General features: G+C 44.0%; 1 pseudogene; it reads left to right on the forward strand.

Annotated features, from left to right (window-relative positions):
- The first annotated feature begins 8,846 nt into the window (after positions 1-8,846).
- On the forward strand, positions 8,847-10,538 carry LOC146578258 (E3 ubiquitin-protein ligase TRIM21-like; annotated as a pseudogene).
- The last annotated feature ends 3,527 nt before the right edge of the window (positions 10,539-14,065 follow it).

Here is a 14,065-nt window from a genome sequence, read left to right on the forward strand (position 1 = left end):
TTAAAATAAAACCAGGGTTCACAAAATGCTGAACACGCTAGCAAAAAAATGTGTTTTAAGAAGAGTTTAAAACTCAGAAAGAGAAGAAGCCTGCCTAATGTGCAAGGGCAGATCGTTCCACAACTTTGGAGCTGCTACAGCCAAAGCAAATTAATGCTTACTAAGGGAGTGGGAAGGTGCATATGGCTGTTGCATCTCAGAGAGGTGGGGGCAGGCTATAAGAGATTTAAAAACAAATAAAGAACTTTAAGAAGGACCCTAAAATGTACAGGTAGTGTCATGGTCTCCGTGCCTGCCCGGCCGGCCCCACAAGGCTGCATGTGGTGTTTGGTTTTCTCTCTCTCTGCCTGGGCGGAGCTCAACGTGGGCTCCCGCCCTTGGCCCACACACCTGTCAACAATCAGCTGTCATCACCTGGAGCACTATTTGAGGCTGGAACACAGATCCTCTCATCGCTGGATGATTGTACTACAGACGTTAGTGATTCTCCCAGCTCCTGTGAACCTGTGCTTGAGTATACCTGTGATTCGTGATTTGTGAGTGACTTCCCTTTCCTCTGCTACAGACTTTCCTGACCTCCCTGTCGTGTGAGCGTGTGTGAGTTTGGGCAAGAAGACGTGAGCGAGTGTGAGAGCGCTTCCCTGTGATTCCCTGGAGTTTGGATTTTCCCTTCAGTGTATATATCGTGCACTGGTGCTGTAAATAAACTGTTTTTGGAGACGTCACACCGCTCTGCTCTTGAGTTCCTACTACCAGTTTGTGACAGGAAGCCAGTAAGTGAAATTAAAATGGGGGTAATGTGCTCAGACCTTTTTGTTCCAGTTAAAAGATGCGCTTCATAACCTGCAGACGCCTAACAGATGCATCACTAACCCCACTATAAAGTGCGTTACAATAATGGAGTCTAGAAAATTCCCACATGTGGGACTAATAAAGGTACATCTTATCTCATCTCTTATCTTAGATGTAACAAAGACATGGATTACTGTCTCAAAAAGCTGCTCTGATAAGATGGGCTTTATTTTTGCCAGTTGTCTCAAATGAAAAAAAGACAGATTTTACAACAGCTCTGACCTGGCTTTCAACTTCATCATCTGCCTCCATTTAAACTCCCAGGTTAGTGGTGATTGGTTTAACAAACTGCGCCAGCAAACCAGGATCCATAGTAGTGGTCTCAGAAGTGCCACCAAAAACCATCACTTCTGTTTTCTGCTCATTAAAATGTAAAAAGTTCAAAGCCACCCAGGCCCTTATTTCATCAAGACATCTGAGCAGAGGGTCTACTGAGAAACCATTTATCTTTTAAGTGGGAAACAAATCTGGGAGTCATCGGCAAAACAGTAGAAAGAAACCCCATGTTTCTTGAAAATATACTCGGGTGGTATCAGATATAAGGAGAAAAGAAGCGGGCCTAAAACTGAACCCTGTGGAACCCCACATTGAAAAGAAGCAGCAGAGGATACAAGCTCACCAAGTTTCACAGAGAAAGTTTGGTCTGCCAATTAGGATCTGAACCACTGCAGTGCAGTACTCCTAACACCCACCACCTGCTCTAACCTGCAAATTAAAATCTTATGATCCACTGTATCAAAGGCAGCTGTTAAATCTAAAAGCACGATCATAACACAGTCATGTGATGCAGTTCCTAAAAAAATTATTAAAAACTCTTAAAAGGGCAGATTCTGTACTATGCAAAGCTTTAAAACCAGATTGAAAAACTTCCGAAATACAACATTCTTCTAAAAATGGATATTCATGGCTTGTAAACTACCTTTTCAAGAATCTTTGAGATAAAACTCAATTTGGAAATAGGTCTGTAATTTGCAGTCATTTCAGGATGTGAATTCCAGTAATACTGTAATATTTGCTGACACCTGAAGTTCATCCTTCTTCCGTTTACGTTCAGCTCTCTACACTTTCTTCTGGCTTCACAGGTGCCTTCATTCAGCCATGGTTCAGATATGGCTTTTACTTATCTAAGATTAAGGAATCCCAACAGCCACTTCATAAATGTATGGCACAGCATAGAAGAGCCACCTCCACAGGACAAGACTCAGCAGTCCATCTGCATCTAAAGGACAAAGGTCACTCTTTTGAGGATGCCAAAGTTCACAAGCACAAGTTCACAATGAACTCATCCAAAAACCTTGGCTGATTGTGACCTACACCCGTTTTCACGCCATTGTCCCTCTTGGGGGGACACTCCCACGGGGCTTAAATCTGGGATTTTCCACGGTTCGACCCTAGAACTGAAGAAGCTTCTCGGATGAAACGTCTTCAAGAAACAGCTGTGAGGACAGAGCAACTCCTTGGTAAATAATGCACTTGATGGTGACTTATGAAGGTCCTTGCAGTCCAGTTGATCTTGCGCACTTCCAGGATCCCTGTGTGAGGCACAGAGTCATAGGCTTTCTTGTAGTAAATGCAGGTGGTGCAGATGTTGGTCAGTGTAGTTTTCCTTTGTGTGCCCCACTCACATATTAATCCTTATTCCTCTTTGTTGCTATGCCTAACAGGAACTTATATGAAGTACCGAGGTATTCTGGTGAGACCACTTGCTTCTTCAATTGAGCTTTTCAGGTCTATCTTTTGTGTGTGTGTGTGTGTGTGTGTGTGTGTGTGTGTGTGTGTGTGTGTGTCCTGTCTGGCACTGTAGCAATCAGAATTATGTCTGAAGGCCAAGACAAATGCCCAACAGATTTACTTTCCCAAGTGGGCCTTTTGCAATACTGGTCCACTTGATTGTCATAGTTTATTTGATCTTTATTAGTTATTTTTATAAGTTATTGTAATCAGGCCAGACTGGACTCGGGGACGGGAAAGAAAAACAAGAAGAAAAGTTCAGAAGAAAGTTAACAGAAGGAGAGAGAAAGAAAAAGGAAAAGAGAGAGAGAGAGAAAACACGATGAAAATCTGCTTCATCACCTTTTTTTTCTTTTTCCTTTCTCTTGATCACCTGTTGAGAAAGAAAAAAGAAAACAAGCAGAGGAAGACTAGAGCAATAGTATAAACAACATCACGATGATCTATGTGACTATAACAGTAATACTAAATATTAAACATTATTGTGCAGCACGTAAGATCGACAGCGCACAGTGTGCTTTAAGGTCTCAAACTTAGTGTCAGTAAACAGTCACAGGCCTCAGGTACTTTTTAACGTTCTTAATCGCTTTCTTAGTTTATGTGATAATTCTGGAGTCACTTCTTCACCAAGTATGTGCGATGATATTTTAGCATTTTTTTAATGACAAGATCCTATTGATCAGGGCCCTTGTCTCGTTGTCTGCTGCCTCAGATCAGAGTCTTTCTCCTGTGTGCTCAGCTGTCTTAGAGCAGTTTGATCCCGTCTCCCTTAAGGACTTGACCGCGGTAGTTAGTAACCTAAGATCATCACACTGCCCCTCTGATTGTCTCCCCCGAGCTTGCTTAAAAGCACTTTTAATACTGTTGGGCCTTTTATCCTGAGATTAATTAATACGTCCCTTGCTACAGGCTGCGTCCCATCATGCTTTAAACAAGCTGTAGTTCAGCCGCTTCTTAAAAAACAAAACCTGGACCCAACTGTTCTGTCCAACTACAGGCCTATCTCAAAGCTTCCTTTCCTATCTAAAGTCTTGGAGAAAGTGGTCTACCTACAGTTGCAGGCACACCTTGATTCTTATATGATCTCTGAAAAATTTCAATCTGGTTTTAAATCCCTACATAGCACTGAGGCAGCACTTTTAAGGATTTTTAACGCTATTCTTTTAGCTCTGGACTCTGGCAGCCCTGCTGCCCTTTTATTGTTGGACTTGTCAGCAGCTTTTGACACGGTCGACCATGACATCCTGTTATCACGGCTAGAATTTCATGCTGGCCTAAAAGGATCTGCCTTACAGTGGTTTCGGTCCTATCTGTCAGAAAGGTTTTTTTATGTCAGTATGGGCCCCCACAACTCCAAAATAGCCCCTCTTAAATACGGTGTACCTCAAGGCTCTATTTTGGGTCCTGCTCTGTTCGTACTCTATTTGTTGCCATTGGGCTCCATCTTCTCGCGGTACAGCATTTCATTTCATTGTTTTGCTGATGATTTGCAGATTTATCTACCTTTAAAAGCAGGGTCAGACCATCCCCAGCTCTTATTACGCTGCCTTGATGATGTCAAACAGTGGTTGTCATTAAAGTTTTTAAAGCTAAATGAAAATAAAACTGAGGTTGTCATTTTTGGCAACTTTAATCATATCGACAGCACTCTGGGCCCCTTTCCTCGTATTGTAAAACACATGTAAAAAACCTCTGTGTCTATATTGATGGTTCTTTTAAATTGAATAAGCAGGTGAGTGCAGTAGTTCAGTCCTGTTTTTTTTAGTTAAGACAGCTAGCCAAGGTAAAGCCATACCTTCCGGCTAATGTCTTTGAGCGTGTTATTCACCTTTTTCTTACTTGCAGATTGGACTACTGCAATTCATTGTATTATGGTCTAGATCAGGCCACCATCCATCATCTTCAGATGGTTCAAAATGCAGCTGCTCGCCTGCTAACTGGTACCAAACGGAGAGAGCATATAACCCCACTTTTAGCTTCTTTACACTGGCTTCCTGTCTCCTACAGGATCCAATTTAAACTTTTACTTTTTGTTTTTAAGTCACTTAACGCCCGAGCCCCTCCTTACCTGTCTGAGCTCCTCTCTGCCTATGCTCCAGGAAAAACCACGAGGTCTAGCTCAAAACTAATGCTGTCCATCCCACGGACTAACCTCAAATCCTGTGGTGATAGATCCTTCTCTGTGGCAGGTCCCAGACTTTGGAATAGTCTCCCCTTAAATATTGGATCTGCACAAACACTTGAGCAATTTAAATCTTTACTAAAGACAGATTTCTATGCCCTGGCTTTTAACACACTATGACCCAAACATTTTGGTCTTATTTGAATTAGTTTAGTTATTGTTTTAATTCTTTTACTGTCCTATTATTGTTTTTTATTGTTATTATTGTATTACATTGTTGCTTTTTAATACCATTTTTATATTGTTAAGCACTTTGTGCAGCATCGGCTGTTTGAAATGTGCTATATAAATAAATTTGACCTTGACCTTAAGGTAGGAGCCAAAAAGGGTGTAGTTTGTGGGTGTGATCACCCGTGTGTACACCTGTGAGCATGGACGCGCTTGTTTTTAAAAGGTTCCTTCATGTAATGATCTGCTAGAGGGTGTGGGGGGGCCACAGCCCCGTCCTCCAGGGCATGAAGCAGGTATGGAGGAGATCAAAACTCCAGACATCCAGAGGCCCCCAGAACACAAGAGACCAAGGAAGACCCACAGAGGGGCAGCCGCGCCACTGTCCCAGAAAGAGCTGAGGAGAGTCCCAGATGAGGGCTCACTCAGCAGCCGCGGAGCAGAAGCCAGGGGGGGTTGCAGTGACGCGCCCGTGAGCTCCGCCGGCAGCCAGCTGTGCCAGAGTGACCGAGGCACCCCACCCACAAAGTGGCCCGAGCGAGCCCCAGGCTCCAGGCCCCGATAAGCACCCACCAAGGAGTGAGCCGGTGTGTACCTGGACGCCCATCCCCGGACACAAAGAACCAACAACGCACCGACGTCTGAGGGAGTCCGCAACCGGATATGAACTTTTTTCAAGACAGTGAATCTTGAAACCAGAGAAAAAATAGAGAATTTTAACTTGTTCCATTGGCAGATTTTTTTCACTTATTTCAAGCTAAAATATTTATTAGAATTCAAATTTAGACAGAAACAAAGTGAATAATATTATTTTATTATCACGTTGATGCAGCACATGGTTCAGTTAGCTTTGTATAAACACGTGTTAGAAATGTTCTTCAATCAGCTCTTTTTACTCTCATTTCACAGCCAGTACTTTTTACTTTTACTTGAGTAAAGAAGTTGAATTAGTACTTGGAGTATTTTTAACAGTAGTACTTCTACTTCAGTACACACTGTGTGTACTTTTACCACCTGTGTCTGAGACCTCCTTCAGGGTCCACCTGAAGCTCTCAGTCTGCTGTGGAAAAAGGAAATCCAGGTGAGTTTCTCCTGATCACCTGAGGCCGTCATTACTGTGTGAACCCACACACCACTCCTCACTCCTCCCACCCGCTGCACACAGTCACTGAGTACAGACCGGCTGATTCCTGTAAAGGGAGAGGCAAGAAGAGGCGGAGCAACACCTGAAAAACAAGAAGCTCAACGTCATTTTGCAGAAGTGAAAGTGTGAGAGAGCAGCAGCAGAGCTGCAGTCGAGTCCTGTTTGTCTCTAAAAGAAGATTCACTGGAGTCCATCAGGTTTCTCTCAGCAACAGTGGTGAGTGCAGCTGATCACACTTCCTGCTTCTACACAAATCTTCACTCTGTTCACTTCATCAGGGTCTAGAGCGCCACCTCATTTCTCCATGGTGCCACTTAGGCTACGTCCACACTCGCCCGGATAGATTTGAAAACAGCGCTCCGCGTCCACACTAGTGTTTTCAGTCATTTTCACAGAGTTGTGCGTCCACATTAAGACGGCTGAAAACGCTTACGTTCCAGTCCTGCGCATGCGTGAAACGCAAGACGATTTGACCGGTCTCATTTCTGTCTGCCGCTGATTCACTTTCCGGCTGTTTGAAACGTCGCGGCAAAAGGTGGAGGAAAAGCACCGAGTTTTAAAATGGACTAACAATGAGGTGGAGTTGTTGCTGCGAGTAACACAAAAGTACAAAGTTGCAAAAGCGAGAGAGAATTAAAGAATTTGAAGAAAAGCTCTGTGGAGCATGTGCAGACTGATATTCATCTTTAATAGGACTGTCAAAACTGCTGCTGTATGATGCTCTCCACTATCTTTGTTTAATTGGTCACATGCCTGCATCACATGACTAACATGCATCATTGTTTTAGAAAGTCTCTGTTTTCACTGTTCACTGTGACACAAACGCACCGTCTCCAAATTATTTACTTTCCAGCTGTTTGAATCGTCGCAGCAGAGGTGAGCAGCGTGATAGGAGTGGATGTAGCTGTGGGTAATGAGACAAGATGAAAAGAACGATTGATAACTTTTTCGTTAAGGCCGGTGCTCTGACACGGAGCCATCAACCTCTCAGTGTCTAACACTGGTCTGCAGACGGCATCAGATAATGAGCCACATTAGATGGACTCTGAGCCCACTGACAGTAAAAGGGTGAAGTGTAGACATTTGGAAGAGAGCGGCCTGACCAGTTTCTCTGACTATGATACTGTAAAGCTGACAACATGATGCATTTACTGTGGTGAGTGTGCAAAGACCATGGCAGGTGTTGTGCCAAGGTAGGGATCCCCAACAGGATCTGTTTCCCTGCGTCAGGAACATCGGCTGGGCAGGGAAAGCGGACCCAACGCACTCCGCCTCCATCACGACCAACTAGACGTGGAAGGAGTGATGTTTTAGTGACAACATGAAAGATGAGTGTGACCGTTCAGTTTGTGGGTTACAACAGAAAATTATACATTTATTGTTCTCGTGTGTTATCGGACGGGATCGTTTTAACAAACCGAGGACATTTTCCTGATAATTATCTGTATCCTCCTGTAACTTTACTGTTTAAAGAGCTAAAACCTCCAACATTTCAGGATCAATAAGTCCTTATAAGACGTGTTTGTGAGCTAAAAATCAAGAATGTGGGATACTGTTTGTCTGTGTCAGCCAAACAACTTCACATCTTTGTAACGACTGTTAAAAAGATGTTCATCCTGTTGATCCTGTTCATCTGGACGCTGCACTGTACAGCAGACACGACGTTGTTCAGTTTGTGTTTCAGATGAACCAGTTTGTGTCTGAGTGTGTTGCTGGGTCTCCACCAGTTACTCTGACAACTGAAGGTTCAAGATTTTTATTTTGACATTTGCACACAGGACCAACAGTCCATGCACAGTGGAATACTTGTGCAGAGCTTTCCAAGTCAAATCACACTTTAACAATATAAAGACAGAAAAAGCAGAAGGATAGAAATGAAGTCCGGAGTAGGGTAGTCGTACTATTTTCTATATACAAAGAAAAAGAAGAAAATGTACAGAGAGTGTGTAGTTCTCTACCTCTTATCGCACTCACAGTGTTGCACATTTGTTCCACAGATCTGTTTCACAAGTCTGTTGTGAGTGTATTGCCCGATGGTCAGTGAACCGATGATACATTCAAAGTGAGGTTAAGTAGTGCTGTGTTATTTTAAGTGTTCAGTGTGTTTTTGTTTGCCGTCAGTCTGACAGTTGTGGGGAAGAAGCTGTTGAAGAATCGTGTTCTGTGTGTGATGCTGCTGTCCGCTCTGTTGTGTCTGAGATTGTATGTGCAGCTTTGTATGTGCAGGTCCATGGATGCAAGTGTTGTTCCCATAATCCTCTCTGCAGACTTTCTGACTCTGCAGAGCCTTCCTCTCTGTCTGTGTAGTGTTTCCATACCAGACAGTGATGCCTGCGGTGAGGATGCTGTCTATCAGTCCTCTGTAGGCCTGGGTGAGAGGGTGGTGGTTCATGCCAGCTTTCCTGAGCAGCCGAATGAAATAAAGCCTTTGCTGGGCTTTTTTCACAGTTGCTGTAGTGTTGAGAGTCCAGCTCAGGTCTGATGTAACCTGCAGTCCCAGGAATCTGTGGCTGTTTGCCCTCTCCACCTCCGTCCCTTTGACGATAAGAGGCTGCAGGGGAGGGAGTTCTTCCAAAAGTGCAGTATTCATTCCTTGGTCCGTGTTGAGGATGAGGTGAAGAAGCTTCTGTGATGAGTAGAAACTTAAAGAAGTCCAGACGCTTTTCTCTCCAAGCTCCTCAGACTACTGACGCTTGTTTCTCTCTTTGTAAAATGAAATTTAAAGAGAATTTTGAATCAAATGTTTCTCTTCTTTCTCCCTCAGAGTGCAGACATGTCTGCTGCCAGCAATCTGCGATCTGAAGATCAGTTTCTGTGCTCCATCTGTCTGGATGTGTTCACTGATCCAGTCACTACACCATGTGGACACAACTTCTGCAAAACCTGCATCAGTCAGCACTGGGACATGAATCAGAGCTGTCAGTGTCCCATGTGTAAAGAGACTTTCTACACTCGACCTCAGCTGAGGGTCAACACCTTCATCTCTGAGATGGTGGCTCAGTTCAGACGTGAAGCTCAGCAGAAAGCCAGCAGCAGCAGCTCAGAGCAACAAGCTGCCAAACCAGGAGAAGTTCCCTGTGACGTCTGCACTGGAACCAGACTGAAGGCCCTGAAGTCCTGCCTGGTGTGTCAGACCTCCTACTGTCACACTCACCTGGAGCCTCATCTGACACTGAAACGTCTGAAAAGACATCAGCTGGTTGATGCTGTGGAGAACCTGGAAGGCAGGATGTGCACGAAGCACGATAACCTTCTGCAGCTGTTCTGTAAGACCGACCAGACATGTGTCTGCATGCTCTGCTCTGTTTTAGACCACAAGAACCACGAGGTTGTTCCTCTGAGAGAAGAATATGAAGGAAAGAAGGCAGAGCTGGAGAAGACAGAGGCTGAGATTCAGCAGATGATCCAGAAGAGACGACTGAAGATTCAGGAGATCACAGAGTCGGTGAAGATGAGTAAAGATGCTGCAGACAGACAGAAAGCAGAAGGTGTTCAGGTCCTCACGGCTCTGATGGAGTCTGTTGAGAGACGCCTGAAGGAACTCATGAAGGAGATCGAAGACAAACAGGAAGCTACAGAGAAACAGGCTGAAGGTCTCATCAAAGATCTGGAACAGGAAATCTCTGAGCTGATGGAGAGAAGCTCTGAGGTGGAGCAGCTCTCACGCTCTGAAGACCACCTCCACCTCCTCCAAAGCTTCTCCTCCCTGAAAGCTGCTCCACCCAGCAAGGACTGGACAGAGGTCAGAGTTCATCCACCATCATATGAGGGGACTGTGGGGAGAGCTGTGGCTCAGCTGGAGGAGACAGTCTGGAAACCCATGAAGAAGAAGCTGTTTGAGGCTGCAGAGCTGCAGAGGGTGCAGCAGCATGAGGTGGATGTGACTCTGGATCCTGATACAGCTCATCGTAAACTCATCCTGTCTGATGATGGAAAACAAGTTTATCATAGTGATGTGAGGAAGAAACTTCCAGACAACCCAGAGAGATTTTCTCAGTGTGTTATGGTTTTAGGAGAGCAGAGTTTCTCTTCAGGCAGATTTACTTTGAGGTTCAGGTTAAAGGAAAGACTGACTGGGATTTAGGAGTGGCCACAGAGTCGATCAACAGGAAGGGAAAAGTCACACTGAGTCCTCAGGATGGTTTCTGGACTGTGATGCTGAGAAATGGAAATGAGTACAAAGCTGGTGCTTCCCCTCTCGTCCCCCTCTGTCTCCATCCTGGTCCTGAGAAGGTGGGGGTGTTTGTGGATTATGAGGAGGGTCTGGTCTCCTTTTATGATGTAGGTGCTGCAGCTCTGATCTACTCCTTTACTGGCTGCTCCTTCACTCACAAACTCCACCCATTCTTCTGTCCCTGTACTAATGATGGAGGTAAAAACTCTGCACCTCTGATCATCTGTCCTGTCAATCAAACTGATCAATGACTGATTTTATTGGATGAATGATTGATTTTTCTTGAAGGGAACAAATGAACATATTGAGTGTAAATCCTCTACAGTCTCCATGTTTCTATAGAATCTGATCATCAGGACTCTGATTCACACTTTGATTCTCATGGAGTTTGATTTGAACAGAAGAAAAGTTGAATCAGGAAATGTTCCCACTGATGGAGACTCGAGCTGAAGAGCAAATATCAGAGAACAAATGTCCAAAAGCTTCATTTCCAATAAAGTTTGTTCAATGCTTTGAGTGAATCCAGACTCATGTGTGGCTGTTATACGGAGCATCAGAGTCCAGCTGAGTTATGTTGGATACAAACTGCTTATTTTGGCTCTGTGAGGAGTTTTGTTCACTGAAAACTGATGAGACGGATAATATTCAAAGAACTCTGTAGAGATTCATGCATCCATGTTCTCCACCTGCAGGTGTGGAGGAGAAAGGTGGAGCACAGACTGCTGCATCCTTCCAGTCACATCATTTTGATGATTATATTTGCATGTTGTGATGATTTGGGTTAAAGACAAACAGAGTTGAACGGCTGCAGTCACAGCATGAAGACGATGCTGAAGCTGAGCTGTCAGTGAACATGTTTCACTGTGATTTGATTTGAAGAATAGAAAGTGTGTGTGGCTGCTGACAGCTGCAGTCTCTGCTAGTCTGCATAACACACACACAACTTTCCCCCTGAGGCAACGATGCAGCAACAACACAAAGAACAGCTGCAGACACACACACACTGTTAAAGAACACTTTACTGTTTAAGGCAGAATTCCTCAGTAACAATGATTTGAGTCTACTGTGTCTACTGTGGTTTCCAACATACAATCTACTGAAACATGTTTTTCTTTCTGCCGTACAAACTATTTGATCACAACATCTTTGCTTTTTTCCTCCAATCGTTTATTCTGATTATTTTATTTAGTTTAACTAAGAAAAGCTTAAAATTTAACTCTTAACCTGATTTAAACGTTTAATTTCTCATTAACTCAGACTTTTAATTTATTTCCTTGTTTAATGTATTATTTCTTTATCCTTGTTTAAGTTTTGCCGATCCTTTCTGTGTAACCTGTTTAATCTGACCTTTGACCCTTTAATTTTAATTTAACAGTACTCTTGTTTTGACCTTTGACCTCTTTATTCCTTATAACCAAAAAAACCCTTTTATCTGATATTTTCACCTTATTGATTGATTATATATATCTATTATATTTTCTCACCTTACCTTATTTTGACCTTTGACCTATGTCCTTGTTAGCCTTGATCTTCCTTCATCAAACGTGAAATTTCTTTCACCTTTGAACTTAAAGCTTAAATCAAACCTTTGTTAAAAAGCTTCTTACCAACTTGTAATTCCAACTCTCTGCATTAAACACGTATCTTATCATATAAACACTGGATCACTGAGAGAACTTTAGGCAGAACCAAATGAAGCAGCTGACCTCGTCAAACTCACAGCGACAGTAACTGACAGTGAATTATTTTAATCTTCTTCATTGTATTTGTTAGAAACGTTTATTTTCCTTTAATTGGACTTTGGTTAAGTTAAATCCGATGTATTAACCGACCTTTGAGGTGAAGTGCAGCTGCGAAGAACGCTACGGCAGGCAATGAGGTGCGTTTAATGTCGCTCTGTTAATTTGAGCGTCCCTAAATTGAATGTCTTATTTTTTCTTACTTTATTATTGCTCATTTATTGGAGAATTTGGCCATTTAATTAAGATGGATTTTATGTTGTTGGTGGTAAAGATCTGGATGGATGCTTTATTCTGTGTTTCTATTTTTCAGTTTTACTTTTCAAGACTTGGTGAATTGCCTTTTTCTACTTTTTGTTTAGTTTTGTTAAAATTAGCAGCAGTGAGAAGTGTTGTTGTCGGTCTTGAATATATTTGATGTAGCCCATACTGTTAAGGTAAGTGTCATGTTTTTAGTTGTTAGTCTGATGAAGAATCTTTTACTTTTCTCCAAAAGTTGATTGTGTTTATCTGGACATAGTGTTTTTCAGGTCCAGCTGAATGCAGGTTTCCCCAGTCTTATACGTGTCAGGAGCATCAGCACAGCTGAAATGCATTTTTCCTAAGCACCGCGTCTCTGTGGCTTTTAAACCCCAAAACACGCTAAAACAAAAATTGGTCCACCCCAAGGATGGGGTCCCCCGGTGTAGTTTCCACTGTGACAGACTGTAGGCTTCCTCAGAGTGAGGCTGAGAGCGGCAGGCCCAGCTGGAGTCTGACCCGTGTCACACAGTGGAGGTCAAACCTTCTGTGCCACAAACACCAGATTAACCAGTTTCACTCATCATCCTTCTACTGTCAGATTTTACTGGTGCAGGTTTGATGAATCACCATCTGAGAACGTCTCTGATGTGGGCGCCACCCACAGGGATCACTTCCTGTAGAAGGGTCACATGACCTGTTATAGGCCCCTTTGTGATGATGACAGCGACGCCCCTTTCGTGTGAGGTTAAACCCAGAGAGCTTCGTGTGACCTCTGACCCTGATCACCAGCGTTAGGGTCAGTGAAGGTGAGATACCATGTGACAGGAGGAACAATAAAGTTTTATTTGTACGAACACGTAGAACAGATGAAGTCAGAACGAAGCAGGTGGAGCTCAGTCAGGGTGGAGGTGCAGACAGGTGAGCTGAAGGGGAGGAGCCAGTCTGGTCAGGAACTCTCTGTCTCCTCAAGTGAACCTCCTCACCTCTGAAACACACACACACACACACACGACTCTGAAGGTTGCAGTCAGGGTGGTGAGGGTGGGGTTACCTTCTGGTCTCTGGTTGGTGTGTTTCCTGCAGGTGAGGCTGAGCGGCCGAATCATGACATCGCTGCTGCACAGACACAACAGGAAGTGGAGGAGGAAGTCGTCAGCGTCCCCGTCACACACCTGAGACAGACACAGAGGTTATGTCTCTGCAGACTCACGGCTCGGACCTGTGGAAACGTCCTGCAGGACGCCTGTTTCTCTCTGTGGTGGCCCCCCCACAGCGTCCCCACCGTGCTTCACTGTGTGGACGCTGTTCTTTGGGTTGTAGCTGCATCTTCTTCTCGTTTCACCTCCACAGGACGTTTCAGTCTGCAGGTCTTCGTCCTCAGCAGTGTGGCTGAAGGTGTCTGCAGACGTGGAGCTCTGTGAGCTCACAGTGCGTCCCTGTGCAGCCTGTAGAGTCTTTGAAGTCTTTGCTCTGACAGGCTTGTTCTGTGCTGGGCGGCTCTTTGACTTTCTTCAGGTTTCCCTTCCTGACACTCTGATAACCTCAGATATCCACAACGTGAATCCTCACAAACATCTTTTTCTCTCTTTTCACTCAAACGTTTTCACACCGACTGTAAATATGAAGAAAACCCTCAGTTTGACGCCACGCCCCCAAACCAGTTCGGCAGTAAAGTGTGAGCAGACGGAGCTGTTACCAGGATGTAAACAGGATGTGCCCTTTCACAGTTAAAGCCTCAGGAATAAAAACATGACCCGATCTTAAATTTTTAAAGATAAAATAAAGTTTAAAGACGACGATGAGCACGTGACTCACTGCTCAGAGCCCACTCA

Source organism: Mchenga conophoros, linkage group LG3 (genome assembly GCF_057382185.1).
Source record: "Mchenga conophoros isolate Kocher_MC1m ecotype Shallow Benthic linkage group LG3, M_conophoros_male_GT1.1, whole genome shotgun sequence".
Lineage (NCBI taxonomy): Eukaryota > Metazoa > Chordata > Actinopteri > Cichliformes > Cichlidae > Mchenga > Mchenga conophoros.